This window comes from Nannospalax galili, unplaced genomic scaffold (genome assembly GCF_000622305.1).
Source record: "Nannospalax galili isolate Female #2095 unplaced genomic scaffold, S.galili_v1.0 scaffold337, whole genome shotgun sequence".
Classification (NCBI taxonomy): domain Eukaryota; kingdom Metazoa; phylum Chordata; class Mammalia; order Rodentia; family Spalacidae; genus Nannospalax; species Nannospalax galili.
In genome coordinates, this window is record NW_008340932.1 from 888214 (window position 1) to 896090 (window position 7877).

Sequence of the window (7877 nt, forward strand, 5' to 3'; positions counted from 1 at the left end):
TATATATATATATTTCAAATTCAAATATAAATGTTGTGCTGAATAGCTTTAGTTGCCAACATGATACACCTGGGTAGAAGGAACCTCAGCGGAGAAATTGTTTCCATTGGATTGGTCTGTGGCCATACATATCTGTGGGGCATTTTCTGGATTGTTGAGTGATGCAGGAGGGCCCAATCCACTGTGAGCAGTGCCAGCCCTGGGCAGGTGGTCCTGGAATGTATAAAAAAGCAGGTTGAGCATGGGCCAGAGGAGAAAGGCAATGAACAGTGTTCTTCCATGGCCTGAGTTCCAGGTACTCACCTAGTTTTCCAGTCTTGGCTTACCTTGCTGATAGACTGTGAACCATAAACCAAATAAACCTTTTTCTCCTCAGGCTGGTTTTCCTCAGTCTTTTTATCACAGCTATAAAGAAGCAAATAAGAATGAATGTCAAAGAAGGCAGTTGGATGCCAGGAAAGGAGAACTTGAGAACCAAGCAGAAAGCAGCTCAGCATTTGCATTTGCTTTTTCTTCCCAGGAAGCTTCCTGGGGTCAAATGACTACTATGGATCCCAGTGTTTTTTCTCTTAAAAGACAACGATCCCTGCCTTACAACATCATCTTGAAGAAGAATTATTTCTGTAGGTCTTACAACAAAACCTTTAAAGGGGTTTGTTGTTGTTGTTGTTGTGTGTATGTGTGTATGCGTGCATGTGTGTGTGTCCCTCTTCTTAAAGAGTATCTTTGGAGCTGAATTTGTATTAGTATTTTACAATTTCCATTTTAAGCAGTGTGAACATAGGTTTACTAAGGAAAATGAGAAAGAAATTCTGAGAGTGGGAAGGGCTCCAAGGCAAGAATACCTACTGCTCCCATTATTAGTAGTATATAATGTTATCCCATAAAGAAAAAAGAGATTGTTCTTAAAGTATTTAAAATTATCCGGAGGTTGGGGATTTAACTCAATGGTAGAGTGCTTGCCTAGCAAGTGCAAGGCCCTGGGTTCCATCCTCAGCTCAAAATTTAAAAAAAAAAAAAAAAAAGACTAACAAAATTATCTGAATGCTGAAAATAAAATTATGAAAGAATATAGGAACAGAAAAATAAATATTTTCCAAATATTCTAATAGTCAGTATTCAAAGACAGAAACATTATGAAAAGCAATGACAAATTCTGTTCGCTTTGAAAGTAGCAAAGGACTGACTAGGGAAAATATTTGCAGCTAAAATGTCACAGTATTGTTATGCATGATTGTTTTGATGACGTAAAGAGTATGTTTGATGAGTTAATAACTGAGCTATATGTGTTCCTAGGTCTAGCATACCAATTCTCTTATCTGCCACAGGAAAACTGTTTGTTCTTTATAATTAGTTCTTTAATCAGAAAACATGAATATAGAGATCAGTAAGTAATGCTTAAATGTTTGTGCTATGAAAATCAGATAAGCTAATGAAATCTCTGGCCCTTCTCTAGGAAATCAGTGCACCCAGGCACAAACAAAAAAATTTCATATAATTTCTCAACCCTCTAAACTCCATTCTTAGTATTTGAAACATTTCTCCAGGTCTGTCATTTTCATAACTCTATTTAGTTGTTAACGGATACCGGGTCTTTTGCTCACACCGATGCTGCCATCTGGTGGCCAAAGGTAGCCATATCATAAGAAGAAACATTTCACAAGCTTTTATTAAACACATAATGTATTTCCTAAAACAATGTGAACAGCAGATGGCTAAAACGCTAAATATACAGAAAAATCCCTAGTTAATATTGTAAAATTTTCCTGTCATAAGTACTGTATAATCAGTTTGAAACTCATTCTAAAATAGAACTGGTATTCAAAATCAGGTTTGTGAAAATGAAAGAATAATGCCATTCTGAAGGAACCTTTATTAGCAACAAATTGGAGGACAAAAAAAGCTTAAAAGCTCATCTGTATATCCTGAGGATACATGAAAAGGATGAATCCCATTTTCCTGTAATAAGGTTTAATAAGCTTTTGTTAGGGGATAGTCAATGTATGCCTCTCTTAATATTGATAAAGACAACATTTTAAAATTACGTTACCTTAAACACCAATAATAATAATAATAATAGAAGCATCAACTATTGATTTCTGAGTGCTTGCCTATAGTATCTTATTTAATTTTGATAGTAATTTAATACCCTGGTCAGCATTATCTCCATTTCATAGATATGTGTGTTAAAAAATTGTTTGAATCACACATAATTTTAGATCGTGTTCAGTTACATAACCTGAATGTAATAGTGTCATGCATCTTTATGTTCTCTCTCTCTCTCTCTCTCTCTCTCTCTCTCTCTCTCAAATCTTAGTATAGGATAGCATGAAGACAGTATGTCTCTTTTGCTCTCTCAGTCCAAAACGTTCTGCTTAAATTTTTATCTCTATATTCAAAGCATTCCAAGAATGTTTGATCATCCACTTTTGTGTTTTCCCTTCCTTTAGTAACTCATGCACTCTTTAGTGTAGGTAACTTGCTGTCAATCACGTTCTTTCATTTTTTAACGTATTTAAAGCAATGTATATCAAAATCCAAGGCAAAATTCAAGGCAATAATCTGTCAAACGTATCCTGAAGATGTACACCGGCCCCAAAGAGGTATCTAAGTGTAGATTGAGCTAACCTACATGTGATAGAAAAATCTCAAGAAACAGTAACTTGTATTTATTTTCTGTTTCACAAGGTAAGAAAGGGGTAGCCAACATAAGGCTAACCTAGCTAATATACAGTGTAAGGAATCTAAATATTTCCTCATGATCCAAGATAACTATGCAAGGTCCAGCCATTTAGTCTGAACTTCAGCTCACAGAAAGATGTCAGGAGACAGAAAAAACACTAACTTGGCAATCTAAGATTTCCCTGAAGCACTCACAAATTATCCATTGATATGTCATTGGTTAGTATTTGATCTTGTGACAACAGCATAAGGAGAATGAGAAACAGTCCACTTATGCTCCACTTCAGATTTGTCAGTGGTTAGTACTGATCACATGACAGTAGCTTCACTTTAAAAAGAGATTGGAAAACATAGTCTTTATCCTGGCTGCATGTGCTAGGACTTGCAGTTAAAATTAGGACATTGAGCAAATGGGAAAAATGAAAATTGGGATTCTTTGCAGTAACTTATATCACAGAGGTAAATCTAATGTGTTTGGCTTCTCTCTTGACCACTCTTTGTTCTCGGTAACCTGACAATCATGATGATATGAGCTATTGCCCATCTTGGCAGTATTCTCCAGACATTTTGGAATAAACAAATTCTAATAATCTATGACCTTTGTAATTTTTCTCATCTCCACAACTTCCCAGGGATACAGAATCAAACTGTTCCATGCACTGGGTTATAGAGTATCACTTGGGTTAGTCACAGTGAAACGCTGAATAGCTCATTGGCCTTACCCCTCACTTACTTTCCAAATTATCCCATAGGTATGCCATGCCACTCCACACAACACAGTGTGAACATGGGCCCCAGGGCAAACATAAGTTCCCAGGATTCGAGTTACTAGTATGAGAATATGATTGGCTGCTGGTTACTCAACTTAGTAAAGAAAGCTCTTATTTTGTTTTATTTGGGGAGTTTGTTTAAAGAATATTGCATTTTTTTCTTAATCCAAAATCATTGAAAAATAGAGATAATATGTGAATGTGCTTAACAACATCAAACTCAATTATTAGGATTCGGATTCTCAAGATTTTGCAGGATTACTGGAGACAACAGACAAGGAGTATTTACTGGCTAGAACTGTCCTTGGAGCAAATATCCAATGATGGAAGCTTAATAAAGTGTGTGTTCCAGTCATAATGAAGTATAGTCATCTGGAAGTAGAATGTGGTCATCCAAGCTGAGGGGTGGATAACTATTTTTTTCTTTTCTAGGGGACAGAACAAAGCCGGACAGGAGATATCTCCCTTCAAGTTGTTGACCAGAGTAGTTCAAGAGACTCCCAAAATTACTCAGCCTATTGCCATAGACCTTGATTGCCTCCAAGAGCTTCAAGGTAAGGCCTTATTGCTGAAGACAGGGCAAACTTCAGACACAGGACTTGGAGCAGTGGAACTGGAACTGACCTGGAAGACACCTCCCTAAAGGCTAACGTTCATAATTTTGGAGAACACCATATACTCTGATAAGGGAGAACATCAATCAATGATCCAAACCCAGCTTCAAGGCTTAATAACCACAACAGTGGCCAACACAGAAAACTCTATTAGGGCAGTAGTGGCACTTTTATCTTGGAGGTAATCAAAAGCTACCTAATTGGGCTTAAAGCCAACACAATGGGCAGAAACTCATGTGTGGTACTGTAAGCATAGCCAAATACACATGACTGCAGAGGTCATAGATCTTAGAGAAAGTGCCAAGGCTGTCACTTCCCTAGACAAATGTGATTTCTTACTACATGCTAAATCTGGATCCTTTTATTTACAGACAAATATGCCACTTACCACACGTTAAAAGAAGCTTCTTTTGCAACAGACAGATACTTTTACAAAGTTCCACAACTGGTCACATTCAGAAATAGTGAATGTGAAATGCCCAACACTAAGTAACCCATTTACAGTGGAACCTCTACACCTACGGTTTACGAAACCTTAAAGGTTTGAAGAGAATATTAATGCATCTTTCAACCCTCATCAACAAAGTTCCCTCATGAAACAGAGGGCAATGAACACAAAGCACCACAAATGGCCAAAGCATAGAGAATAAGAGTCTACAGAATGTGGGTCTGTCCCGACCCACAGGACAGTCAACGTGGGTATCTGGAGGGAGGAGAGGGGATGGAAAGGGACAAGAGATGCGAAGAATGGAGACAAGACAGGCTTTCTGATCAAGTCTCATTTAATGAACATCTACACAAAGTCTTTATAGTGAGGAGAGGGGGAAGTTGGCAGGGACAAATCCATTGAAGTAAAGCAATTCAATTAACAGAACGATTATCACAATAATACCACACCAATTGATCACAGAGTAAATTCCATATTAACACAATTCTATATAGCAAGTTATAAATCAATTAAGAGGTTACACTTGTATGATTACAGAGTAATACCAAAGTTTCTTAGTAATTACATGAGAAAATGAGGGAGTCTCTCAAGCGTTAAGTGCCCAGGTTAGAACAACATGTTTGTGAGAGGCTTTCAAGTATAGTCATTTGGTTAATCTCAAACCAGGCCAGCCTTGATGTCTGAAAAACAGCTTTGCCAAGAATCAGGTCTTGCTATTTCCTGGGGTAGGGGCCTACGGCTCCCGACATGGGTCCTTGGCCAGGACTCCCTTATTAAACTGTACCCACCCAGGGCTCAGGGATCATTGTGGAAGAGGGGGTGGAAAGATTGTAAAAGCCACAGGATGAGGTGCATGAACACATGGATACAGAGTCTTACAGGTTCCTGGGGACTTGCACATATGAACTTAACAATGGTGACAGCATGCATAACATCCACACAAACACAAGCAGACAAAACCAGCATAGAACTGTGGAAATGGGCAGTGGGCCACAAACTTAGCCAAAGAACTATGTGACAGCTGATTACTGCTGGATAAGGAAGACTTGATCATTTTCAAAGGAGGAATTCTAGATAGGCTGACTAGACTCCAGTGAATAAATGTTCACTGAAGAATATCAGGGGATACTAACTTGACTTGATAGGCCTTAACATAAATGACAGGATGTATGAAATCCACTGATAGTCTTGAGAGGGTACAGATGGGGAAGGGGGTATAAAGATGACTAAGATGCTGTGTGTGAGATACACAAAAATTCAATAAAAAGAAAAGAAAAAGATAAAAGGGGAGAATATGTCTTCCAGCAGCAGAAAAGTCTCTCCCAATATCAGTAAAGAATATTCAGATGGATAGGGTAACAAAGTTCACTGTAAATCCAGGTTACCTCCACAATTAAAGAACAAACTGGGTGATAAAAATATAAGAACTTCTCATGCTATTTAATTATTTTATACAATTAAAAGTACCTTAGTCAAACACTTATGCTAAAAAAAAGATTGAGTCCAAGTACCAGAATATTTAATAATGAACCAGCAGGGAGATGAAGAAAAATGGGAAATCAATAGCTGTCATGGAAGTGTGACATTCATGAGTCCAGAGCACAGAGCTTGCCCAGTACTGTCACACAGTCTATAGTGTGTTCATTACACAGAGCTCTGGGTTCCAGAAAATAAGTGTCTGCTACGGACGACAGGAACTGATACACCATGGATTTAGAAACCTTTGCTGTCAAGCATAAGCCCACCCTTAAAAGTATTTTTTTAGTTTAAAAAAAAGGCATGTATTTTACTTTACTACAACCAGCAAACACCCTCATACCTGAGATTGTTTATCCTATCTTCCATCTAGTAAGTTATTTCAAAAATAAGTCATATAAATAAAAGAGGAACTTTCTGAAATAAGTATTAATCCAATCACTAGCATTCTGTTGGTACAGTTTCTGTCTCTGTAGCAACTGACCTCATGACGCCTTCTCTCTAGGAAAACTGCAGCATGAAGCTGTGAAGAGCCCTTTCTATCTGTCATCTGAACTGTCTGAGTCCACAGTTCCCTGCAGAGCCTGAACAGCCATCCTGAACCCAAACCAGCCTATTCTAACTCCTAGGAACGTGCTATAGATAGAATAATTGTAATACTCAAAGCAAGTTCAGCTGTCCCCTAGAGAAGAAGAAAAGGGATTTGATGGTGTTTTTCTACCAGTGGCTCCTAACAAGGCACTCAGCTACCCAGCAACCTCATAATCAAATCCTTATGAGCAGCTTTTTGGGTTAAATCTACAATCTACTCTTTCCTTGCAATCCTGAATAGTGTTTCCCGCTTTTCCTAATCAGGTGTAGAATTTGTTATAATCTAGGCATGATTATATGTTTTTAAATTTGCTTTTTTTTTTTTTTTTGGTCTTTTTGAGAGAGGGTCTCCCTGTAGCCCTAGCTGTCCTGGAACTCACTATGTAGACCAGGCTGGCCTTGAACTCACAGAGATCCGCCTGCCTCTGCCTTCCAAGTGCTAGTATTAAAGGCATGCACTACCACGCCCGGCTTAAATTTGCTTTTATTGAATTTTTGTGTATTTCATAAAAAAACATCTCAAACAATCTTAATCATTTTTGTACCGGGGTGCCTACCAACATCCTCCCATATACCATCCCCACACACTGGAACCCATATATTCTGTCATCTGTCATAAGGCCCACTGTGTCAAATCACAGTCCCCAGACATTCCCCAGTGCAAGTCTATCCACTGAGGTCTAGTCAGCCTATCTAGAGACCCTTGTTTTAGGAAGATCAGCTCTTCCTCACCTAGCAGTAGTCAGTTGCCAATAATTCTTCAGCTAATATTGGGGTCTGTTGTTCATTTCTCCAGTTCTATGCTATGTTTTTGTTTGCCTGAGTTTGCATGGGACTTGTGTATGCTTACAGCATTGCCTTAAAAATCATATGAACAGGGTCCCAGGAGCCTGTAGGACTGTTTCCACATGGTCATGCACCTCCTCCATGGCTCTTATAATCTTTCTGCCTCCTCTTCCACAATGCTCTCTGAGCCCATTTTTTTTTTTTTTTTTAAGAGAACATTTTTATTTTGCATTTAGTTGCTAACTTTTTTTTTAATTTTTAAAAATGATTTATTTAATAACAACATACTTAGAAGAAGCATATCATTACAACACAATTGACATATTCAATAACGGTTTCCTGAGGTAGGATGCATCTCTTTCAAAATTGGCTGTAAATTTTTAGGTTTACAGTTGAATTATTACAGTTATACAATATTGTACTCAGTATAAACCCTATAAGACATAAATTAAATGATGTTTTAACCTTTAAAAAAGATCTCCATTTCATTATTAAAATACACAGTTTCAT

At 37.8% G+C, this 7877-nt stretch overlaps 1 pseudogene; it reads right to left on the reverse strand.

Annotated features, from left to right (window-relative positions):
- LOC103736672 overlaps positions 1-6479 on the reverse strand; it is a 38767-nt pseudogene extending 32288 nt beyond the window's left edge.
- Between the last annotated feature and the right edge of the window lie 1398 nt (positions 6480-7877).